Genomic DNA, 26,475 nt, shown 5'->3' with positions numbered 1-26,475 from the left:
CTGTATGTTGCCACTTTTGTAATGCGCACGGACGCTACCGCCTGCCTTCGTGTGGCGGACGTGTTTGGGCTTGTGCGTGTCTTTCGCTGTGCGTGGCTTTGCCCTATTCGATTCCATGAATACGTGTGGTTCGGGTGCGTGTGGGCGTTCCGTCTGCTTCCCTGCAGTACATCCCCAGTTACGCCCTTGTTTTCGCGAGTTGTTCCCCATTCCGCGCGTTACGCCCCGTGTTCCGCCCACTTTCTAGTGTATGCGCAGAGGTTGTGCGCTTTCACTGTGCGCGTCGCGCACGTCTTTCGGGATGTTGCAGTGACGTGTGCGCCATGCACGGGTTTGGCGCACATCCCGAGGAAGACACGCGCAGGGACTTCCATGAATCGCACGCGTGCGCGTGCGCCTGTTTTTTTCCGCTTGCGCCTGCTTGCGCCTGCTTCCGCGTAGATTTTCGGCGCACGTTTGTTCCATGAATCGGCCCCTCAATGTTTTTTTAAACTGTGTATTCTTTTTTTTTAAGTAATACATATGTTTGTGCCATTTAATAATTTTCAGACATAATGAATTAAAATAAATATAATTTTTCTTAAGTTTCTTTTTTCACAGATTTTCTTTTTACATTAGTAAAATTAAATTCGGTTTGATGAGGCTCCTTACGAGAATGGTGATGCGGTAAAATGCGGATTCAAGGGAATTATCGCTGCTTTTACTGCACTTCCATACTACCAGTTTGGTGTTACTGTGGAGGGGATACCGCCAGACCTTGGATGGACATATTTCCTCCCTATCAAAGAGCAAAATTAGAATATTCATCACAGCGAAATTACCACCTGCGGTAATTCCTCCAAAATTCCCAGGGAGTCCAATGGACTCTGAAAATCTCGATTAACACCACCATCCATTTTACCACTTTTCATCAGGTGATTTTTGCCTGAATAGAAGTGGATTTTATGGTGAACGAGATTGTCATTTAATTCCTCTGGAATTATCGCCAATTTGGTAATGAGGCGCAAGGAAATCTATTGGATCTCTCTTTTCCCTGGTTTTGAGATCACATCTTGTGCATTTCAAGCTATTTGACAGAAAGTGATTTTTCTGGTTCTCTGAACGCTGGAGCCTAAGTCAGCAGATGGCGCGATTCCAGAGGCGTCGTCCAGAAGGAACCGAACAAGGAGCTGTTGGCAATCAGAGCGCATTCAGAACTTTTATCCCCTCCCCAAGGATATTAGTTTTGAGGAGAACTTGCCCAGGAAGGCAGGCTTCCTTCTGCAAACTCACATCCAGCCAACTGCAGAGTTGGCTGAGAGGCTCCAGTCAAAACAAAAGAAACTCCTTTGTGGAACGGAGGGAATTCATATCTAAAAAGAATGTGTGTTCTCATTAGAAGTGGGACCCCAGAATGGCATGTAAGCCCACCACAAGCAGCACTTCTCTCTGCTCACTGCTACCCCCAGCTGCCCCTACCTGGGTGTTGGGGACACGCCCGACATTTAGGTACCCGCAGAGGTAGTGGGTACCGAGGGTCACAAGCAGCCCACTCCTCCATAACCTCGCAAGCCTCTTTGCAGAATCAGGGACTTACGAGGTGACCTCTCACAATCTGCGCCCCACTTCTTTTGTGACTTTCCGCCATGGGTTTACGGAAGCAGCAACGAGACATAAAATGCACAAGGAATGTCTTGGACTTCCGCAAAAGCTTAGAATGATGTCAGATTAGCACCTGAAAGAGAAGAGCCTACCAAATAGGTGGTCAAAAAGACAGATGAAGCCGCCCTCCTCTGCCCGCAGTTTCTCCTGGCCACCACCTTCTCCCTCTGTGCGACATTTCCTTTCATCAGCCAGGGCCCCAATTCCTATACTTTCCCTCCCTCCCCTAGAAGATACCCCCGTCGTAATCCCCAGTGCTTTAAGTGCACTGAAGAATTGAGAGTGGGAGGGACTCTCCTTTGGGGGCGTGGCTTGCATGATGGGTGTGGTGTAATAATCGGTGGGCGTGGTCTAAGAGTTGATGGGTGTGGGCTAAAGAAGCATATGTAAGAGGAGGCACAGCAGTGGTCTGGGTTGTCAAAACGTGTTTGTAAAAACTGCTATATTTATTTAATTTAACACCCTACATAAAAAGAGCAGTGTAAACATACAGTCACACTGCTGTAGGAACAGGATCCAGCTGGGGCAACTGTCACCCAACCAGCCATACCCATGCTCGCCCTGCACTTGCCAGTTCTCATCTGGGGATTGGCTCAGAGCATGAGAGCTGCACATAGCCATGTGTGTGTCGTTTGCCACTGGGTGAAGAATTCCTGGCTTTGCCATTGGCTGGACCACGAGCAGCCTAGATTGTTCAGCTCCCACTTCTGGGAGGAAAGACTACTTTTCGAAAAATCTGGTCGCAGTTCAGAGAGCAATTCCTATTGGCCACTGGGGCAATCGTGGGTGCACCCAGTACCTTTCTGGGAGTCATGGACAACACTTCCAAATACAAGCTGTGTGCATTTCACGGTACTGTCTAAAATATTGTTGGTGCTTATGAATATAAACACCTTTATGCATTGTATATTTAGAGGTTACTGTCTCACCAGTACGGTTTGCGGGTCTGGAAAATGCATGGCGCCACCTCAGCCAGCCAGGCACTCATACAGGGTCCAGATACCCACCTCTCCTCGCCCTGCAGTGAAAAGCCAAAAGCCATTAGGGTGCAGAGTCACACTGCCCCAGAGCCCCAGAATTCTGTCATGTTGGGGAACAGGAGCTCTGGCCGAGGTTCCCTCATGTCTCTTACAGGCGACACATGTTAATGCATAGCAGACACGGGTGTTACTTTGATTCTCTGAATAAAACCGTGTCAACGAAACGCTCGGGTGGAAAGTGTGAATTCAGTTTTCGAATTCCACCCTCCCCCCAGCATTTCAGAGAATCACGGTAACACACGGGTCTGTTCGCAAATAGAAACGTTGCCATTCTCTGTGAGGGTTTTTACTGGGAATTCATTTACGGCGCAAGCCTCTTACAGAAATACTTTAGGTACTGCAGTATATGTGTAGGGGTCTGGCGCAGTGAGTGCATTTCCAGCAGGAAGGCCTCACCGAGAGTGACAAGGTTTCTTGGGGGCGGGGTAGCCATCATTCCTAATACAAACCTGAACATCAGAGAAGTCACCAACTCAGTTCTTCCTTCCGCTGAACTCCGATCCATCAAAATACCGCTTTCGAACACCCGAACTATACTTCTACACCTCATATACAGACCACCTCGGGCAATCTCCTCCTTCGAGGAGGAGATCTCCCACTTACTGACAAATAACATTAAACCTGGTTCACAAATTATCCTCACGGGAGACTTTAACCTGGGCCTTAACGACCCTAATGACACCAACGCCACTTCACTTAACAACACGATCATTCATTCAGGCCTTACACAACACATTAACAAGCAAACACACTCAAAAGGGAGATCACTGGATTGGTTAGCCGACGCTAGTTGCAACTTACCTTTCATCGACATCACGCCTTGTTCTTGGACAAACCACCACCTCATTACCTGCTCTCTACCTAAAGACTCACCTAAACTTAATAAAATGTCTCCTATCATCAGGGCACCACAAATTGCTACTAGGAACAAACGTAATATTACGATTGATAACATCAGACCTCTCTTGAAGCCAATTATCAATGCTAACCCCTCTGAGCCTAATGCATATCCAACTGACCTAGTTGAACTTTACAACAACACCCTGGAACAAGCCCTCAACCAAATAGCTCCCCTCAAACTTAGAAAACCTAAACCTATTGCCCACACAAATAAATGGTTCTCAGCTGAACTAAAAGCGCTGCGTAACATTAAGAGAGCGGCAGAAACTAACTGGAGAAGAGCCCCTTCCATCTCTTCTAAAGATAAATTCTCCGAGGCAGCAACCATTTATAAAAGTGCCATCAATAATGCCAAAAAAGAGATTTTTAACCTAAGAATTCACAATGCCAAATCAGGCACGAAAGAGTTATTCTCTATTCTAAGAGAACTAGAATCACCTTCACCACCTACAGATGACTGCATCAAGGATAAAGCCTGGTGCAACAATATCCAACTTGCACTATCAAATAAAATTGCCCTCCTACAAACCAAAATAGAAGCCAAAAAATCGAACCTCACATCTAAAGTCTCCTCTAGTAGCAAAAAGAGCTCCGCTAGGCCTAACTGCCCTTCCTTCCACTTCTCCCCAGTCACTGAGGACGAAGTGGTAAACATAATCGCTAGTCTTAAACCGTCAAATTGCCAAGGTGACCTGTGCCTTCCTCAGTCATCAAAGACAGAGCCAAAGATCTAGCCCCTTTCATCACTTCACTGATCAACGCCTCATTCAAAAATTCTTCTGTACCTAACAACCTCAAAGAAGCGTGGGTCCTTCCCCTCCTCAAAAAACCCAATTTAGATCCTAATATACCTACCAATTACAGGCCCATCACAATGGTCCCCTTCCTCCTTAAAATCCTAGACCGAGTGGCATACCTGCAAATACAACAACATTTGGAAGACAATAATCTCCTAGGACTGTGACAATCTGGCTTTAGACCCAGGCATGGGACAGAAACTGCCCTCCTGGATCTAAAAATCCAAATGGACGAAGCCAAAGACAAGGGAAATCTGGCCATCTTGCTATTGTTGGATCTATCCACAGCCTTTGACTTAGTTGACCACCAAATTCTCACACAACACCTTTCCTCGGCTGCTGCATTCTCACAGAGTGCCACCAATTGGATTTGTCCTTCCTGTCCGATAGGTCGACGAGGGTCTTCGCTCCCACAGCAGCAGCTGACCCTGTCCCAATCCAATGTGGAGTACCCCAAGGTTCTTGTATTTCACCTAGGCTCTACATCTTCACAAAGCTCCACTTTGACCGACTTGATGATCTGGGTGTCACTTATACCAATTACGCTGATGACACACAGATCCTCATCACACTCACTGGGTGCTACGAGAATGATGTTGCAAAGCTGAACGAAATCTACCTTGAAATTCAAGCTTGGATGGCCACACATAGCCTCTGCTTGAACGATGATAAGACTGAACTACTCATTGTAGGTTCGCAAGCCCGCCTCAACAAATTGGACACTAGGTATCAATCCTTCACGATTGACGGTAATAATATAAAAGTCTCTAAAGAAGTTAAAACACTGGGTGTGTATCTCGCCTCTACACTTTCGCTCAAAAGACAAATAAATGCAACTATCTCATCCACGGCTTATACGAATAAGCTTATCAATGCCTGCAGACCATTTCTATCCACCACTAGCTGCCTCACACTGTCTAGAGCTCTGATATTATCAAGGCTAGATTATTGCAGTACTCTTTTCTTAGGCTCTACAAACACCAACCTGAATAGACTCCAGGTCTTAAGAATAATGCACTGCCCTTAGATGTGCCCTTAACCTCCCTCGTAAGGTCCACATCTCCACCATCAGCAAGGATGCCCACTGGCTGCCCAGTCGAGACAGAATTAAACTCAGATCACTTGTCATCACACATAAATTCCTCTCACTGACTGCCCCCAGATACCTTTCAGACAAATTCTCTAGACACAGCACCTCTAGACCAGCCAGAACCCCATACATGCACCTTTTGAACATTCCTAAATTCAATCTGACTACAGTGGGGGATCTAGTTTCCCAGTGCTAGCAGCGAAGTGCTGGAATTCACTCCCTATAACAATCAGATCTGAAGAATCTTTCTGGTCATTCAGAGCCATGGTGAAAACTTGGCTCACTGCGCAATAAAATAAGATACTTATATGCTATTCTATACTGAAACCTCGATTGTATCCTATCACCCGTACGTGACATGGACCATACTGTAACCAGGTCCTTATGCTAACTATTGTACCGCACTTGTATGTATCTTGCATGTGCAACTTCTCTGTAACCTATGTTCTGCTCCAAGCATAATGCGCCCAGCTACCTGAGGGTTCGGCCGCGCTTTACAAATAAATAAACTAAACTAAATTAAACTATTCATAATGAAGGCTACTGGTGGCAAACCGCGCCAGGACTATGCTAACATGTCCTCGATGCGCGGGGACTATGCCTACATGTCCTCCACACGGCAGGACTATGCTTACATGTCCTCCATGCGCCAGGACTATGCTTACATGTCTTCCACGCGCCAGGATTATGCTTTTATCTCCTCAACACCCCAGGACTATGCTTACATGTCCTCGACATGCCGGGACTATGCTTACATGTCCTCCACGCGCAGGGACTATGCTTACATGTCCTCCACACTCCAGGACTATGCTTACATGTCCTTCACGCGCCGGGACTATGTTTACATGTCCTCAACGCGTCGGGACTATGCTTATATGTCCTCGACACGCCAGAACTAGGTTTACATGTCCTTGACATGCCGGGACTATGCTTACATGTCCTCAACACGCCAGGACTATGCTTACATGTCCTCGACATGCCGGGACTATGCTTACATGTTCTCCACACGCTGGGACTATGCTAACATGTCCTCGATGCGCGGGGACTATGCCTACATGTCCTCCACACGGCAGGACTATGCTTACATGTCCTCCATGTGCCAGGACTATGCTTACATGTCCTCCACGCGCCAGGATTATGCTTTTATCTCCTCAACACCCCAGGACTATGCTTACATGTCCTCGACATGCCGGGACTATGCTTACATGTCCTCCATGCGCCAGGACTATGCTTACATGTCCTCCACGCACAAGGATTATGCTTTTATCTCCTCAACACCCCAGGACTATGCTTACATGTCCTCGCCATGCTGGGACTATGCTTACATGTCCTCCACGTGCAGGGACTATGCTTACATGTCCTCCACACTCCAGGACTATGCTTACATGTCCTCCACGTGCCGGGACTATGTTTACATGTCCTCAACGCGTCGGGACTATGCTTATATGTCCTCGACACGCCAGAACTAGGTTTACATGTCCTTGACATGCCGGGACTATGCTTACATGTCCTCAACACGCCAGGACTATGCTTACATGTCCTCGACATGCTGGGACTATGCTTACATGTCCTCCACGCGCTGGGACTATGCTAACATGTCCTCGATGCGCGGGGACTATGCCTACATGTCCTCCACACGGCAGAACTATGCTTACATGTCCTCCATGTGCCAGGACTATGCTTAAATGTCCTCCACGCGCCAGGATTATGCTTTTATCTCCTCAACACCCCAGGGCTATGCTTACATGTCCTCGACATGCTGGGACCATGCTTACATGTCCTCCACGCGCAGGGACTATGCTTACATGTCCTCCGCACTCCAGGACTATGCTTACATGTCCTCCACACTCCGGGACTATGTTTACATGTCCTCAACGCGTCGGGACTATGCTTATATGTCCTCGACACTCCAGAACTAGGTTTACATGTCCTTGACATGCCGGGACTATGCTTACATGTCCTCCACGTGCCAGGACTATGCTTATATGTCCTCGACACGCTGGGACTATGTTTACATGTCCTCAACACGCCAGAACTATACTTACATGTCCTCGACATGCCGGGACTATGCTTACATGTCCTCACCGGGACTATGTTTACATGCCCTTGTCACCCCGGGACTATCTTTACATGTCCTTGACATGCCGGGACTATGCTTACATGTCCTCCACGTGCCAGTATTATACTTACATGTCCTCCACGCACCAGGACTATGCTTACATGTCCTCCACGTGCAAGGATTATGCTTACATGTCGTCCACGTGCCAGGACTATGCTTACATGTCCTCCACACGCCAGAACTATGCTTACATGTCCTCCACGGGCCAGGACTATGCTTACCTGTCCTTGGCATGCTGAGACTATGCTTACATGTCCTTCACGCGCCAGGACTATGCTTACCAATCTTCGACACGCTGGGACTATGCTTACATGTCCTCGACACACCGGAACTATGCTTACATGTCCTCGACATGCCGGGACTATGCTTACATGCCCTTGACACACCGGGACTATCCTTACATGTCCTCGACATGCCATGACTATGCTTACATGTCCTTGACTATGCTTACATGTCCTTGACATGCTGGAACTATTCTTAAATGTCCTCGACATGCCGGGACTATGCTTACATGTCTTCAATGCGCCATGACTATGCTTACATGTCCTCAACGCGCCAGGACTATGCTTACATTTGACTAGACACGCCGGGTCTATGCTTACATTCCCTCACGTCGAGGACGAGAAGAAGACAGTTGCATGGATACGGGAGGGAGAGGTTTCGGAGAGAAGAGGACGCGGGGCAGAAGAGAACAAGGGGACAGAGCAACTATTAAGAGTACAGGACCGCCAGAGGGTGAAAGAGGCAGAGAGCAGAAAAGGCTCAGAGGTTAGAAGAGACTAGGAGGAAAGAAGAGTTGTGTAAGGCCTTAATTCTGTTTGAACTTCTCTATTCATGCACCAGTGACTTAGCATATTGGGGCTTCGCTCACTTAATGATAATAATAATGATGTGTTATCTATATAGCGCCTTTATCCAAAGCACTTTACAGAGCACGTATTTACATACAATATCACCCAAATGAAATTGATACTCATTTATCGACCTCGGAAGGATGAAAGGCTGAGTTGGCCATGCCGGGATTCGAACCTGCAGATCACGCTCAGATCGCAGCAGCGAGTGCTCAACCTGCTGAGCTATCTTCTCCGGCGTTTGGGCGAGATCCTTTTGGTGTGCATTTCAAGAGACATTGGACTGGATACGCTGATGCAGCAGGGACTCAAAGGCCAGTCCAAAATGGCACACAAAGCACACCACAGGTGCAAACCCTTTCATCAGGGCTGCCTGCGCTTTGGGACTGCGCCTTCCTGTTGTGGTCCTCGCAAGACTTACAAACCTTGAAAGGGCCACAAGAGGAAGGTGCATCACTGACACCTTCTGTCGCTGGCCCACACACCATGGGCTGCAGGGGTCTTCCATAGTGGCCCGCCGCAGCAAGATAATGTCACATTGTGCGTGTGACTGAGGAGCCCCGGCAGTCCCCAAGCAGAGCCACACTTTTTGGAGACTGCTGGGGCTCAGCCCCAGCTGGCCCCCACTGATTTAAAGCCCGGTAATCCCGCATCCCAGTACCCTCAAATCCCAGCCACAAACTCACCTCTTTGGCCTGTCCTGCGCAGCCTCTTTGTGATGCCCCATCTGGTCCTACCCCTGCAATCAAAATAGCGAAAGGACTACCTCTACTGTATGAAATGGCAGCCATCTTTACAGTTTGTTTTTAAGACCCAGGATGCATGACATATTAGAAAATATATTGAAGTTAAAAAGTATGGCTAAGGCACACATTTAAGATCACATTCTGTGCATTTTGTGCAACAGAAAACTAGCAAATTATTGTGCATGATAAATCCTTGTTTTTTCTTTGTTTTATTTGCTTTTATTCTGTACACATTACCAACACAGTGGTATTAAAGTACTGAGCTTTCTCCATGTAGCAGTGAATTGTGACCCTGCGCATGGGGCGGTCAGGCTCTGGCTTACTGCCATTGTTATGGCTCTGAAGCGTTGTTGGATGCATGACCTTTTGCAGACCACACTCTGAACAGACATGACATTAAAAAAGCATTACATCGCTTGAAATAGCATTTATACTTTCATAGAACTGTGAAAGTATTAGCAGGGATGGCTAGACCAGTTATATTATAAGAGCTGTAGAAAGCAGGTAGGTCAGGCACAGCGGAGATTGTTATGTTAGTGACTATGTGACAGCTGGACAGAATCCACAGACCTAAATGTGGTGCTAAGGGTGAATCCGGGGCCGGTGTAAACCAACCTACCAACCCCACGGGCAATTGCCTACAGCTGAGAGCTCTGCTATACTTCACATTCGCAACGCATGCACAATGAAAACCATGCAGATTACATGCACATTTGTCAGATATGTTTGATTTGATTTGATTTGTTCAGTTATAATGTGCTGGAGCCCGCAGGCATCAGGGCGCAGAGAGAAAGCCTAAGAAAGGAAAAGGAAGATATAACGGAGAGCAAACAGGACAACAATCATCAAACTTTAATTACTCAAAAATCATAGTTTTCTGCTCTGTTCTAAATAATAATGAATGTCCTGGTATAGGCAGGAAGTGTGGCTTAATCAATATTAGGTCCACTTGAGTCCAGCAGCCAGGTCTCTGTATGTCCGGTAATGTCAATTTGCTGATCAACTATATAGTCTCTAACATGTAAGGAGTGTTTGTGCAATGATCTGGTGTTTAAAAGGGACATTTAATGAATAAAACATAATTTCCCACCAATAATCCTTCCCTCTCAGGCTCGCGCAATGTAGCGGATTCCAGCTTTATGTGTGTGTCTGCATGAGGTACGGCTCCCCCCTGCACCAGCATAACCAAAGCAATCAAAGATGAGGACACACCTACCTCAGAGGGTATCTCAGCCCCAGGGAGAAAGTACCTGACAGGGGTCAGCGCTGGCCGGTCCTGCGCAGACTCGCGAATACTTGCTAGTCCGCCACGCGCCGGCGCTGATGCACCTGAAAATATGCTAAAAAGGCGCACAGACTGTGATTCACTAGCAAGGACCAGCTGTGTCTTGCAAGATACAAGGAAAGCCTTGTTACAAGCGGAGCGTCACAGAAGTTCAAGAAGCAAGAATGAATAAGGCTAAAAACGAACTATATCAATACAAAAGTTAAAATCAATAAAACTCACTAACATCTAAAATTCGATTCTAGGTGATGCAAAATGTCTGTTCTGATTTAAAACGAAGCTAATCTAGGAGTAAGTAGGACAGAGACAAGTCAACGAATGTGCATGGCACAAAGATCCAATTACAACAATGTCAAAGATACATTGAACACATGTCCACTTGTCAGGCCGTATTGGAAAATGACCAGACCTGCATGACACACAAAGGGGAGATATCAGGCATTAACATTACGGGCATACATTATTATATATGATAAACATTGTTGTAAAACCATATTTTAGAGGGTGCTTCATATTAGGGGTTTTCCTGCTTCTGAGCACTGTGAAAAGTGAGCATTCAATGTGACGTTCTCTGTAGGAATTACCACTCAGAATGAGGGCGGCACATAGGGGCTTAGTGTACTGATTGTTAGGGTGAATGTATGGTTTTCAATGTTTTGACCAGAAGAAAATGTAATCCAGAAGAGATGAGAACTGTGAGAGGTGTGCTAAAGACTTCCTAGGAGTGGAGGGGGGAAGTGTGCACTGGCCAGATGATCATATTGGATTCCCACCTCCTAAAAGCTGGAGGGTGTTCTAGTAAAGCAGAGCCCCCTGGCACAGGTGTCAAAGCAAGAAATTAACTGTGTACAGAATGAGTGCTGGGGGCTGTGATAAATCCTGAGTCCTCACAAAAACTTACCTAAACTCTCCTCCCAGGTGGCCGGGGGAAGGCAGAAGCCACCTGATCCTGACCCTTAGCTGGGAAGATCACCTGGGGGGAGAAGTTCCACAAGGGAGTTGGACGACTCCATTGAGAGGGATGCAATATTTTAATGCCTGAATATGTAATGGCTTGCTCTCACATCGAGCTATTCTTTCCCAATGCTATTTGTTTGGATGATGGTAAAATCTGCTCTCGCCAATATTGTATTGGGAGCAAGAATCTTCTTCCCTAATTTAAGCATGCAAGTATAGGGGAAAGCTCCCATGTTCAACAGGGGAATATTAAAGTTGAAGGTTTAAAGGTCAACTTTCCTACTTCCACTAGAGAACCAAACCTTTCAGTATAATCTTGTGAAACTCCTGTTAAAATGATAGTTAAGGATAAAGATAAAGGTGTGAATAATTATCCCTTTTAAAGAAGTAAATTGAACTTTGGGTACTTCAAGTCCCATAATGCTAAAAGTACTGGGACAAAGGCGAGGGATGCAGAGGCCCTAGATTGCCAGTTGCAGGTTAATAGGGTTGATTAACCACACCTGAAAGAACCAGATTACCTGGACAACACAGCCCATCTCTGGTGGGTGAACTTTACCGTATCTCCCCACCCAATTAGCCTGACATCTCTCATCACTCCTGCCATCTGCCATGCACATTGTCTTTGAACTCGGCCTTGCAGTAGCTTCTCGCCCCTGGGAATATAAGGGAGCGTGAACACTCGCTATCTTCAATCTGGTGCACCATACCCATCAGAGCCTGTGCATTGGCTCATATTATTGCATTAAATAGGCTTAAATGAAAAAACTTGACACTCATGGTGTTCTCTCTTTGCAACTTATCAAAGGATGCCTTGGCTTCTCATGTTCTACTGTTCTTCAGAGCTGATAACCATTACTTGGCTATTTCTAGTCCTTGACATCAAGCCAGTCAGCCTCTTTGGTCTTGCTTCGAATTTGTGCCTATTTTTTGCTGCGACACCCGCTTAGCTTTCAATCCATCTTCCTTCATGAAGAGTCACTTACTAAAATGTATCATCAACTTTCCAGAATTCTGTATACATATAAGTTGGCGGCAACGCTTGCAATCTATATACTACATATAGCCAGCCTTATGACTACTTAGTCTACTTGCGTTGCAGCAACTGTAAAATTGTAAAATGGCTTGTGTTTTCTGCAGTGCTCTTCACATGTGCAATCTGATTCTAAGTGATCCGGCCGCGGCTGATTTTGCTGCGTCCGGAATGTTCGCATGAGAAAGGTGCCAACTACCAAAAGTTTGCACCTTTCTCATGCAAACACACTTATATACTATGGGGGCTGCAGGGGTGTCCCCCGCAAAACCCGCTCACTATATTGTAAAGTATAGTGAGTGGGGTGTTGCGGGGGACACCCCTGCAGCCCCCGTTTTTTTTCGGTTTTTTTGCGCCTGTGCTGCGGGAGTGTCCCCCGCAACACCCCGCTCACTATGCCACACATGGGACACACTATGGGACATCCCTGCAGCCCCCGCAGTCTTTTTTTTTTTGTAACTTACCTGCAATGGTACCACCAAAGGTTCGAACTTTTGGTGTTCGAACCTTTGGTGGTAGCATTTTTCGGTTGTTTTGTACGGTCTGACCTTTTTTTTCGGTCCGATCGTACAAAACCGTGCAATCTTCATTCCGCAAATGAAAGCCTTCTTGATTCTTTACTTCGCCGTCAGATTCGATATTACCTATGCATTCTCTTCTCTGGTCATCCTTCTCAGTGCGTCACACACTAATTTCTCGTGATGTCACCAGCTTCTGCTTTTTACATCTTCACACTTCTTCAGGTGCTTCTCTGAGGAGACCATCAGTCTTTAGGGGATACTTCACACAGGGCTTTCTTAGTGGATACCTTGTCTCAAAGATTCTTCGTGGTATAGGTACAATTACTGGCGTTGCTCATGTCACAAATTTCCAGTTTCCAGCATATAGGCAAAATAGGAGTGGGACTTCCCGTAGAGTTACTCAGCTGCTCCTTTACCCAAGAGTGGCAGGAAGGCTGCCCTTCCGATAAAAGGTGTTCAGGAGGAGAGGACCATAACCTGCATGGCATTTGTGAAACAAACAGCATACACAAAATATTAAGCGTATCAAACACGAATTACGCAGACGATAAGCAAATTCTCACAACCTTATCAGGTAACTACCAATCTGACGCCACACTCCTAAATGAAATATACAGTAAAAAACAGGGGTGGATGCCCAATCAGGGCTTTTATCTCAATAACGGCAAAACTGCGATCCTCCTCATTGGCTCCAAACTAAAACTCAGCAAACTAGGTCCTAAATATTCCTCATTCAATATAGACGGGAACCATATCAAAGTTGACAAAGTAGCAAATGCCCTAGGTTTCTACTTAGATTCTGCGCTAAACCTCCAAAGACAAATTAATGCCACTGCCTCATCAACGGCATACACCTCAAAACTGATAAATGCCTGTCGACACTTCCTGAACGCTAACAGCTGTCTCACCTGTCTCACCCTTGCTAGAGCTCTTATAATGTCCAAACAGGACTATTGTAATACTCTATATTTGGGTACCAGCCAAAGGAATTTGCACAAACTACAAGTTATGCAAAACAATGCTTGCAGAGCTGCCCTCAACATTCCTCGTTCTAGCCATATCACACAAACTAGATAAACTGCCAACTGGCTCCCGATCCAAGATAGGATTACTTTCAGAACTCTCACAATCACCCATAAGTGCCTCAACAATTCAGCTCCCAAGTACCTGATGAACAAATTCTCCAGAAAAGAATCCACCAGGCCTACCAGATCCCCTTATGCCCATTGCCTTAACATCCCACCTTTCAAACTAAACAAAGCAGGAGGTTCAAGCTTCCCACTGTTAGCAGCTTAGACCTGGAATAAAGTTCCTCTTGCGCTAAGAAATGACCTTATCTTCCTCTTGTTTAGGAACAAAACAAAATGCTGGTTATTCAAGCAAGCCAACTAAATCTACCTTGCTCTATCGTGACTTCTAGACCCTAGCAACTCTCCCGACCTATGCCTGCACTATGGTAAGGTTTCCACTCATGACTCCTATGGCCATGTGTACTCCTAGCTAAGTGCCAATTATAAATCTGTTTTATGTATATTCTGTAAATTGCCACGACCTGTATATATGTAATGCTTACTTCAGAATTGTATAACTCATTATATATAATATTGTGCTGCATATAATCTATGTATTTTATATTGCACTGTATATAATTTATGTAACCATGTACTTCAAGAAAAAATGCCCAGATACCTTCGGGCTCGGTGCGCTATATAAGCAAATAAAACAAACAAACAAACAAAGCACCAATGGGCCTCATTCTGAGGCTGGCAGTAAGGGGTTAACGGCGCCGGTAAGCGTGCCGGTGCCATTAACCCCTTACCGCTGCATTACGAGGTCCTTTAGCGGGTCCCGCAAAGGGCGGCTGGTTTTAACAGGCGCCCTTAGTGGGAGCCGCTAAAGGACCAGGGAGCTCTGATGTTGAGGGCAGCTATGCGAGCATTGTTTTGCATAACTTGTATTTTGTGCAAATTCCTTTGGCTGGTACCCAAATATAGAGTATTACAATAGTCCTGTTATGAACGGGCCCGTTGTTAGCTGCCTCCCCATTCCCATTGAGCCCTATGGGGGCTCAAATGAGAATGGGAATGAGTAAATTGATTGAGAAATTACCGGGTCCTCCAAGGTTGGAATGGCCCGGTAATTCCTCATTCAAGGAACCCGTACCTGGACCCATGTTTGGAAGCAGCCATGACGCAAATGGCTACCTCCAAACTCCTATTGAGGCTCAATGTGTCTCAAGTGTTTTCCGAAGAAGAAGTCCAAATTCTTCTTGACCAAGGTATAAGACTTTTTGAGTTGTATGAAGACAAAACTAAACCACATGTGTGCTTGTAGAGGTGGTAGTAGTTTTGCTAGTACTGGCACAGGAGTACACCAGGACAAGGGACCTTGGAGAATAGGCCAGGCAGGTGAGGGGGCCAGGCAAAGGCCAATGAAGTATTGTGGTGTGGTTAAGTCTTGAAAAAGAAGTGGCAAGTCCACAAAAGCACATTGTGAATCATTGTGGAAACATCCTGACAAATCTACATTGCTCATGCAAGTATGTTGTGAACTATTACAGAAGCATCCTGACAGAAGCCTTTTTGGTGTTCTCGATGAACTGTGGAAACATCCTTTTACTTTGATGAAAAGTTGTGTAGAGCTATCTGCTCCAAGTGGACAGTCCAAATAATTGTTGAACACTTTGAACTGTTGGTTAAATTCACTTGAGAGACTTAATGGAACTGTCACGAATCAACTTCCGGGGTACCAGTGGTTGAGGGATGAATATCATTTTCTAGACCATCAATCAACCCCACACCTCTAGTACACCAGAAGGGATCTGAACAGATTGGAATACAAGTGAATTATAAGACCTCCTTGATCAATTTTGGTAACGTGGATGGAACGACAGGCTTATCTCTGCAAGATCGTGGATCGTTGATTAGTTGAAACACAGCAAAAATACAATTATTACCCAATGATAAAAGGGACTGTCCTGTCAAGGTTGTATAAAAATATCTACTTTATTATTACTACAACAGACAGTTCTAGCACACTACAAATACGACCCACCCTGTAAAGGAACGTAGAGGACAGATAGTTTCATGAAGGAAAGGCATGCACTCTGGATGCTAACTGGAGGGTAGTTGCTAAAGTAATTAGTCTTACTGTTCATGAATATTTGGTTTCAGCACCAAGGGGGTCGACGGTCATAACTGTCTCTAAAGGCCTTTGGAGAAAGACCAGGGCAGTAGAACCACAATGTACCTGGAGCTGAAGAGGTTCATGGTGCTCGACAGGGACAAGGTGGTTCCAGGGTGCTCTGCAGCCCTTGAGATAGAGTAAGTGGTGTTAGACAGCTGCAGGTACCAGGCGGCAGGCAGTTCGGCAAGCGAGGCTGGATGGACGTCTGTAGGCTGTCCAGCACAGCAGCTTGGGGCCAAGAAACATTGTGTCTGTGCTGGTTGGCAGATCTGGAGTGCTGGTCAAGGTGTCTGCGGTGGCTCAGGTGACTGCGGCGTGACTACAGTCAGCAGTGCCGCCATATGCCATTCGAAGACTCGACTGTCCCAAAAATATCTTTAAAAGATGGACGCTGGATGAAGCTTGTTGGCAGAACCTAACAGGGCACACTTAAAGCGCAGGGTTCCCTTGATGTTTTTGCTGGCAGCAGACTTCCTACCTCCCCCAAACCACATACTTCTCCCCTCTGAAAGGGGTCAGCTCTGCAGGGGTTTGCCTACGGTAAATAGTGGTCCCAGACATGCATTTCACTGACGTTCATACAGAGGGGTGGAAACTAGCTTCAAGTCAACACATTGCATATGAAAGGGGTTTTAGCCCCACCTTTCCTGTTGTCTATCCCGGTAACAAGCCCCTTCAGGCTTACTTCAATTATCTCTCATTAGTATGCACTGCCACCAGCCAAAGGACAATGGAAATCAGATCCATCGAGACTTTGATATTTAAATTAGGCTGCCCATACTGTAGGAAGGTGTACCTTCCCCCTCCTTTAGATGCTTTGATGTACCCTGTAGGCTGTGTCTTCCAGTACATATGACTATGCATTTCATGCGGGAAGCAGATGGACTGTGTGTGGAATGGCCTCACACAGTCCTCTGGGGTTGGTCTCCCATCATTCCTTTTCATTATTACAAAAATCAAAAAAGCCCAGGCGAGCGCATTCTCCCCATGCAGATGGCCGAATTCCTCACAAGGACTATATTTGAACTTTGTTGCAAGATGAGATTTACGTATTCCTTTGAACTGTCGATTGAAATCCTGATTGAATCTGGTGAAGGGAGATTCACCCAGGCTACAAGGAGAAACAGTTATTTGATCTTGAATATAACTGATGATTTTGTTGTATCTGAATTGCCATATGTTACCTTTTTGAGTTTGTTGTATGTACAAGTGTGAGGGACAGAATCCTTTTGTTAAAGTGTTTCCTTTAGTTGTCTTTAGGCAGGGAAATCCTGGTCAGGGACAGTGAGGCGTTTATCAAACCCTTTTTGAGTTTGAAAAACTTTCACAAAGTTGTCCACCTCACATTTATGACACCTCACAGGACACAAAAGGTGAGTTTGCCAAAAGGATACCCCCCAACTTGAGTCATGCCTGCTTGGTCTCAGGTGAAGAAAAGAGAACAAATGTTGCACTTGTATACCGTGAATTAGTAAATAAGCCACTGGAATGCAGTAGGAGAGAGTTACATTATTGGTAAGGCCGTTAAATGATGCATGGCATGGTAGCTAGGTCAAAGGAGACATACAACATTAAGGACAACACTCTGCAAAGGCAACTGTTCATCATAAAACCTGTATGTAGGGGCTGTCTGCAACATCAAGCACAGGCTTAGAGGCCTTCCTGCACTGTCATGGTGTGTCCAAGCAATGCCCATAGGATCAGGACAGCACCTCTCCCACTTACTAGAGAAGGACCTGAATAGCCGCAACCAGCAAGTCTGTCTAGCAGGAAGGCTGGGAGGAACTCCAAGCACTCATAAATGAGGTCATCATTTGGTTGGGACTCCACCAGGAGCAAGGCCCTAGGCTGGGTTGATTGAAACCCCTTGAGGCCTGCTAGGAACTGTATGGGGCTAGTTAATGCATGTGGGAAGTGTCCTGCCTCTTGGCCTATGTCTGGGCCCTTCTCGGAGTCAATATACATAATCCCGCCTTGACTACCATTCTCAACTTGGGCTGCAGTTACCGTGTCCCGTTAATAGAGGGCAGCAGGGTAAACTTGGCATCAAAGGGCTGTATGGTTTGCTTTTGTAGGTCTACAATGGGTAATGTGTTCCTTTTCTGAAGTGAGTGCTGCTAATGTGTATTGTTTAATTATTTGGGGGTTGTGGAGTGTGTTATGCCACTTTCCCTCTGAGGTCGGCCAGTTCAGCCTGCTGACAGGGGGGGAGTAAGAAGGCATTCACAAAACAGGTAAGGAAGCACTGTTATGTCGCTTGCATATAACATACATGTGCTTAGTCTGTCAGAAGGCGCTGAAGGAGACTGAAGGGGGGGAGTCAACAAGAGAATAGAAAAGGTTACTGTTCTTAGTAAAGATGTACATTAATTTGCCGAAATGTTCACTTGACAACAATAAAAAAAGGACATGGAGGCGAAATTGTCAGGAATTCCACTCAGCCGTGGGAGTGTAATAATGGGTAGAATCTATCAATCCCTCTCCCATGGAAGAAATGTTGACCACCCCTATTCTCACCCTACTGGCCTGCTTGACTGGACGCTAGGGAGACGAGCGACGTGTGGTTTGTGCACAGTGTCATCGAGAACAGCGGCAGAGCAACATCTGGCGGGCTCCTCGCTGACGCAATGGAGATTCTGCTCACATGCACAAGACGAAAGGAGCCAAATAGCTCCCGCAGCTTCCCCTGGAGCAGCGGCTGAAGCAAATCAGATTGCTTTGTGGTGCATTCTCTGTCAGTTTCAATGCAAATAATAAAAACCATTTATCCTCTCCCCGCGGGGTGCGGGCGGGAGAGAGAGCTGAAAGTCCAACCTCCTTGCTGCTCCTGGGGTTTCCGCAAGCTTCTCAATCGCTAGATTCCACCAAAGAGTTTGACTTTCGAACTTTTCGCGTGAAACGAGTCATAATTCTAGACCAATCGGTGGCATCATTAGAGCCTGTGCATAAAAGCCCCCACTGATTGCTTATTCTGTATGCACTGCTCCAGGCTCAACTAACCACACCGCTGTTCTGGGCCTGAAGAGATTTCTGAGCATTCTCTAGTGCAGTGTGGCTCCTTCATAAGTGCATGAGTGGCAGGAACAGTGGCCAGAGCGTTTCGGATAATCCGTCCTTCGTCAGGGAGAGCTAGCACTGTAGCAGTACTGTAGCGTTTTCGGATAATCCGTCCTTCGTCGGGGTAGTCTTCGACATCAAGCGGAGCCCGTCCTTCGTCAGAGCAGTGTCTGATGTCGGGCAGTCTCTTCCATCAAGCAGAGCTAGTACTGTAGCGGTACTGTAGCGTTTCCACATAATCCGTCCTTCGTCGGGGCAGTCTTTGACATCAAACGGAGCCCGTCCTTCCTCAGGGCAGTCTCTGCCCTCAAACGGAGCTAGTACTGTAGCAGTACTGCAGCAGTGTTGCCTTGCCTTCAAAGTTGAGATGTATGGCAAAGCAGACTTGTGTACCCATAAGTTTTCACTTATGAAGGAGCTATACTAATGAAGATGGTGTATGCAGATATGAAGATTGAAAGACATTTTTTTACTTAAATAGATATTTGCTGCAGTATTTACCACTAGGGCGCAACCAACGCTGGTGGTGATCCCCCGGTTTTGGATATACAGTGTTCCGTGTATAGTGCAAGTCAGGTGTTGGTTGACACCTAATGTGGTCTCTGGACTAATCAAGGAACTGTGAAGATTTGTTTGAGGTATTGCCCGCCTCATTCTATATAATTTACATACATTATTATTAACAAGTTTTCAGGGATGTCATAGCCTAAGGAAGCCTGCATATTTGGCCATTATATCTATAAGAACCTCGGGAGAAGGCAAACACATGGCTTAGTGGTTGGTTGCGATCCAAGCCCCAAAGGTAACAGTCGCCATCTTGTTTTCGGGAAACAGCTGTCCACTGTGCTGTCAATGTCTTGTGTAAGACTTTACTTTGATGAGAAATTGTGTTGCATGTTTCTTCTCCTCTGGTGCATTATTGCATTCCATGCTGCTGGGTACAATGTGGTCCATCTCAGCTAACCCAATGTTGCAAAATCGAGACAACATCTGGTTAGAGTTGTGATTCAGGTGTGACTGACTGATTGGTGCAAACAGGGGCATACGGTCATTTCCAGACTTGGGGCATGCTTTGTGGGCCTGGGCCAACCCAAAGATCTGAAATTGTTGCCACAGTCAGGGTTTGGCTGATTGGTCGAGCCAATGGCATGCGCTGCTGCTAATGATTGCGGTGTGCAGCTATATCTATCCGGGGATCGTGGACTCTACACATGGTCCATGTTTGCGAGACTGGTCTATGTAACGGGCACGGTATCATAAAAAGCACCTTGATTGCAAACAGACAGGTTGTCTATAACCCTATAACATGTATGAAAATCAGTGAACATCCTTTACCTAGGTGTACGCATTCCTTTATTTAACTTGTCTGGCAAATAAAAAGGAGCTTTAAAGTGAAGTGGAGCACTGTGCATTGTTGCACAAAGGGATTTATGGGGAAGTATAAATTACGAGATAAAGTCAGGGCCACAAAGTGCACATGGCGGAAGCATTCCCAGTTACGGAAAGGATTACACGATTGCTTTTCTAAAAAACCTAAACGTTGTGTAAATCTGTACAAAGGACTCTTTTTGAAAATGTGTATAAATGAAGTCCTTTTTTTTAGGTCTCCAAAGAATATTTTTAAAAATCACCCTTATGCATAAAAACAATTGCTGAACTACATTAGCCCATTATTGTGAAACTATGGTTAATTCAAGCAACAATTGTATCATCAAAAATGTCGAAACTGTCAGAAACATGGTTCCAGCCATTGTGTTGCTGCCTTCTGAAGGTTCCATGTGTTAATATTCCTGCAAATATATCACCATATAAAAATATTGCCATATTTTTGCGGCGATATTAAGGCATGGAACCTGCGGGGGACACACCTGAAAGCCCCACATTATTTTTAAAGGAGCGGGGGACACCCCTGCAACCCCCACCCCCACAAATTCCCAAAATTATCCCCCCAAAAAATATCACCTAGGGCCGTTCCAGACAACCATATATATTTCTGATGGGGATAATATGTAGTGATACCCTTCTGAAGCCTGCCAATCTGTTTCAGGGAACAGGAAGCAGCTGCCTCAGCTAAGGTTTTAGTGATGGGAGAATTCTCGTGTCAGCATTGTGTACAGCATCCACGCTCAGACACCCTCCCTCTTACCCTCACTCGTTCTACTCCTCATTGGGCCTTCTCGCTCCTTACGTCTTCATCAATACTCAGTCTTCACTCTTGTTTCACACTCTTGATGACTGTGAGGCAGAATGATCACTCAAGTCAAGTTGTGACGGCAGATGCATGAGTTGTGAAGAGGTATATGTAGTGAGGGTCAGGGGCTCTGAGTGTGCGGGTTCCAGGGCCTTGGCATCCGCCGGCAGAAAGACGTCTGGGCTGACCCCCACCCCGGCCCGGAGAGAAGAGACGCACTATGGATGGCCCTTTGTTCCATCCATACTGTGTCTCTCTCTGGCCCGGGTAAAAGCAGCGAACATTTCTAAGCCCTCCCCTATAGGCCTCATATTGGTGGATAGTCCTGGAGAAGTGGGCTTAGGGGCCACTGGAAGCTTCTGTTGTTTTGCTTCCGGTTCACCCGTGTTTAAGGAAGGAGCAGCAAGCACACAGGACACAACACCACCAGCCGAAGCAGAGAGCAGCGCGTTCGGAAAGCAGCAGTAGCAGGTACGTCTTTTTTTCCTTTTATGTTTTTGCCTTCTATTTCCTTATCCCTGCTACTTTTTGTTCTCCCCCTGACCACTGTTATTTAATTTACTCAAAACTCCCTTCCCCCACTTCTAAATCTGTACCTCCATTTCTAAAAATCGTTTTAGTGTTGGGTGAACCTCTACAACTTGGTGCACAGATGTAGAAGTACACCCAACCCAAAACAATTTAAAAAATGGAGGCACAGATGCAAAGCAAGAGAGGTGCAGAGATGTAGAGGTAAAACTGTTTTAGGTTGGGTGTACTTCTACATCTGTGCACCCCTCTTACCAAGATGCAAAGCAAGAGGGGTGCACAGATTTAGAGGTAAAATTGTTGGGTTGAGTGTATTTGTACATCTGTGCACCCCTGTGGCTTTGCCTCCATTTTTAAAATCGTTTTGGGTTGGGTGTACTTCTACATCTGTGCACCCTTCTTGTGAAGAGGGGCGCACAGATGTAGAGGTACACCCAACCGAAGACGATTTTAAAAATTGAGGCACAGATGCAAAGCAAGAGGGGTGCACATATGTAGAGGTAAATTTGCTTTGGGTTGGGTGTATTGCTTTGCCTCCATTTTTAGAATAGTTTGGGTTGGGTGTACTTCTACATCTGTGCACCTTACTTTAACTATCACAGATTTGCAAGGTGGCGCGTTGCAATCTCTTTCCATTGCAAATATTCCATCATGCATATGAAAGTTTCTGCCACAGATAAAAGAAATGTGTTTGAAACCTGTGCTCCTTAACCTTCTGCAGAGCCACGGACACTGTGTGTGTCTGACTAACTGTGACTTGGGGAAATTGGCAGTGCTTGAATGTCCGGCCTGAGCCGAATCAATGTGTTTTCCCCCTGTTAATTCTGTAATTGTCATGTTACCTGCATATTTTCAAAGTGCTATGACCACCCCTGTGAGGTCAGAAAGCTCTCCCCTCCCTCTGCCTCTTATTTCCTGGTCCCCCTGCCTTTCCACAATTTAATTGCTACCCGTCCCTTTTTAATTTACCAATGACTAGTCTGTGAGTGTCTAATTTGTTAATATGTAAACTGTGTTAAAAATGCATTGTATGCTTCAAATGTTCTCTAAATGCTTGTGTGAAACAGTGGCTGTGTGAAACAGTGGCTTCTGTGTTGCGAATACAATAAGGCAGTGTAAAGAGGTGTATGCTTGTCTCTTGGAAGGTAAGATGTTATTAAGCATAAGCGGGGTGTAATTATTTTACTGACTCCATGTTTTGAATAAGGGGAGGCTTAAACCTCCTTCTAACTTGACTTTAGTATATGCAGTACATGCTATCCAATGTTTCCACTGTTCTGCGCCGCCCCAAACCCCTTGCACCAAATTCGCGACTATGTGCAAATACGGTCATATAATTGCTGGTGATGTCACTTCCTATATTTGGGCACCCCGGGAAATTCATAAATTGGCTCCCTTGGTGAGGGCGAAAATTGATTACTGAGCCGAATGTCGAACCAAGAATCACATGTGAGCAGGATGACTGATAATATCGTAACATTTACAGTGTATGATGAGTGGGAAGGAGGGATGAGCAGAACAGAGGTGTGAGAAGGAGGAGTGAACAGCCAGGACCGATCAGTGAGGATAAAGTCTGAGGAGTGACGTAGACAAATGAGGAGAAAGGAGCAGAAGTGAGGATCGGGGATAGCACAGGAGCAACGCGCTAGTCTTGGAAGCAAGACCACGCAGAGCAACAGCGGTTTGAATCACAGATTTGCGCTTAGAAACCGAACTCAAGTATGTTAGTAGACATGTTACAGAAACAAAATTAAATAAATAAATGCTGTAAGTGTGTGTGTTCGCTATTTTTGCAAGGTATGTTTTACTGCTATTATTTCCCCTAACCTTAGATTTGGAAAGGAATATTTCCTTGGCCTATCATTTTCTTTTGCATACTATAAAGTCCAAGAAAAGATGCCTGCACAAAATGTGGTCGGCACAATATTTTGCACTAGTCTTGCAATTGATGTCATCTGGCCGCCTAGCCCCTGGTTACAGAGTCAGCAGCTTGGCTGCTCGACCACACGCAGCCCTCTTCTTCTCACACAATTAGTCAATTTCCATGACCTTCAAATGAGAAGAATATGAGTCACCTGGGGATAAGTCAATTAATCTAGCTTCTCAGTGCACCTGAAGGCAATTTACAGTGCGAGAAACACTGTGTACTGCCCTCATTATGCCTCAAGCATAAAACACGTTGACCACCCGGCTGCAAGTCTGGAACACAATAAGCCTGAAACTTGCACCACTTTACTCTTATAGCACAGCTGCGACTACGCGCTTACCCTGTATTTTGATTTCTAGGTTGCAACCGGCTGTTCATGGTAAGTTTAAGGAGTCATTTCAGTGGCAAGCTCTGTGTTACCCGTCCTTATTTTTCCATAGCATGGACGGTATTATTATGATGAGGTGCCGGTCATGTTCAGAGTGCAACAGAGCGCTGCGCGGGCTGATCCAAGCGCGGATGAAGACAGAATTCAAAGCGTGGAAAATCAGGCATCGCAAAATCTATCCTCCGTGAAATAAATTTACTTTTAGTAAAAAAGTTCAGGAGCAAGTCTTAGGGAGCGAAGTCACATCATTATCACTACTGCTCAATTGCTGTAAGAAGGCCATTTGTTTTTCAAAACAACCCTCATTTGGTGGCACTTAAAGGCCACCGTTACCTCCCTTTAATTTTGGTCCTTAACGATTTAGTTGTAGTTTTCTGTCCAAAGTTAATTCTAGGGTCTTCTTTTCTAGGCATTTCTGGGATCACTTTTAACAGTAATTGGGATCTGGACACCGGTATTTGTATTTATTCGAAGAACAGAGATACCAGTTTGATTGGAAATAACTTACAAACACATTTACAGATGGCAGAAGCATTCCAGCGAAAGGTACCTGTGCAATAGCCGAAAGAGGAGAAAAAGTGGTGAGCGAGTTTATGAGGGTATAAGAAAGTGCTACATTTACCAGGGTCTAAACAAAACAACCAGAAAAATATATACGTAAGAAAACAGGTAACCCACAAAGATGACATTAACCTAAACAGGTAAGAACTTCCAACTAAAGAGGAGCACAATTTAAATATAGAAAGATATATAATTAAGAGTCACAGGGGGAGTGGTCGGGTCAGGTAGGGGGGATGGGTAGAGGTAAGTGAAAGCAAGGGGCCTCATCACGAGTTGGGTTGTATCCTGGTGGTAAATGCACTGGGATACCGCCCCAATGCTATTAGCATTACCGCAACCCGGTCCGGCACAATTTGCGCCTGATCTCGAGTTGCGGTGGCGCTGTCAATCCCCATTTATTTTGACTCTATGGGGCATTTCGCCGCTATTAGCGGTGGTGGTAATAGCGCTGGCAGTAACAGTGCCGAAAATGGGCGGAAAGGGGAGGTTTTTACCTCTAGCAACCAAACTCGGGATTGTGTGGAGCAGTAATGTGGCAGTAATAGTGTTACCGCCGCATTGATACTGCTCCGCCCAACTCCTGATGAGGCCCCTTAGCAATTAAGTGAAGTTTAAGCCAAGTTTTCTGGAGATCCACAGTTGTGCTGGTTTTGATTCTAATGCGCAGCGGATTCCAGCTAAGCGGGGCGAGTATGGAGAAAGGGCAGAGGGGAGAGGCGGCATGGGAGAGCATGGGACAGTGAGGATGAGTGCAAGGGAGAATCAGAGGGAACACGATGAGCAAAAAGAGATGCAGCCAGAGAAACAGGTGCTGGGGACTAAGGCCATTGATATCTTTGTAGACTAGGAGAAGGAACTTGAAAAGAGAACATTTGTGCACAGGGAGCCGACGAGCATAATGTCAGTAGGTGGGATTGAGGTAGGATCTGGGTAGGTTGTAAAGAGTGCGGGGAGAACATTTGAGGACTTTGACCACAGAGAGGAAGGAGTAGAAAAGAAGGCAAGGAGTAGGTTTGAGCAGCAGTCAAGTTGCTATGTGCGAGGGTGTCGATTAGCGGTTTCGTAGATCAGTTGGTATGAAAGGGAGGAATTTTCTGAATGTTGAGGAGGTTAATACGAGCAGAAGAAGCAGTGTTAATGATGAATTGTTGCAGTCATAGGTCGCTGTCGCATGATTGCAAGCCTTGGGTGAGGGAGCAAGAAGGACAGGCGGGAAGGAGATAGGAGAGGGCAGCTAATGAAGGTAAGGATGTCATTGGAACCCAGGAAAATTATGACTTCCATTTTTAAAGTGTTCAGCATGAAGCAGCAGAGAACCATCCAGTAAAATGCAGTGACGCAGTGGTAATCAATTCTGAGATGGGTAGGGTGGAGGAGGGAAAGGAGAACAAGATTTGAGTGTCATCAGCAAAACGTGATGGTGAAAGCCAAAAGACGTGATAGGTCTTCCTCGGAAAGAGGTATAGAGGGTAAAGAGCAGAGCAGAGGTCCAAGAAATGATCTGTGGGGGACAGAGGCAGGGGGGAGGGTGACCCAGAGTTCCAGGAGATTTGAAAGGCTCGACTTTCCAGGTAGGAGTCGATACAGGCAAGAGCAGATGTGTGAAACCCAAGTGTCTGGGGAGTCAAGCGGAAAGAGGATTGGTTGACAGGTTCAA

This window comes from Ambystoma mexicanum, chromosome 9 (assembly GCF_040938575.1).
Source record: "Ambystoma mexicanum isolate Mex_15411 chromosome 9, UKY_AmexF1_1, whole genome shotgun sequence".
Lineage (NCBI taxonomy): Eukaryota > Metazoa > Chordata > Amphibia > Caudata > Ambystomatidae > Ambystoma > Ambystoma mexicanum.
This window is presented reverse-complemented; position numbering follows the sequence as displayed.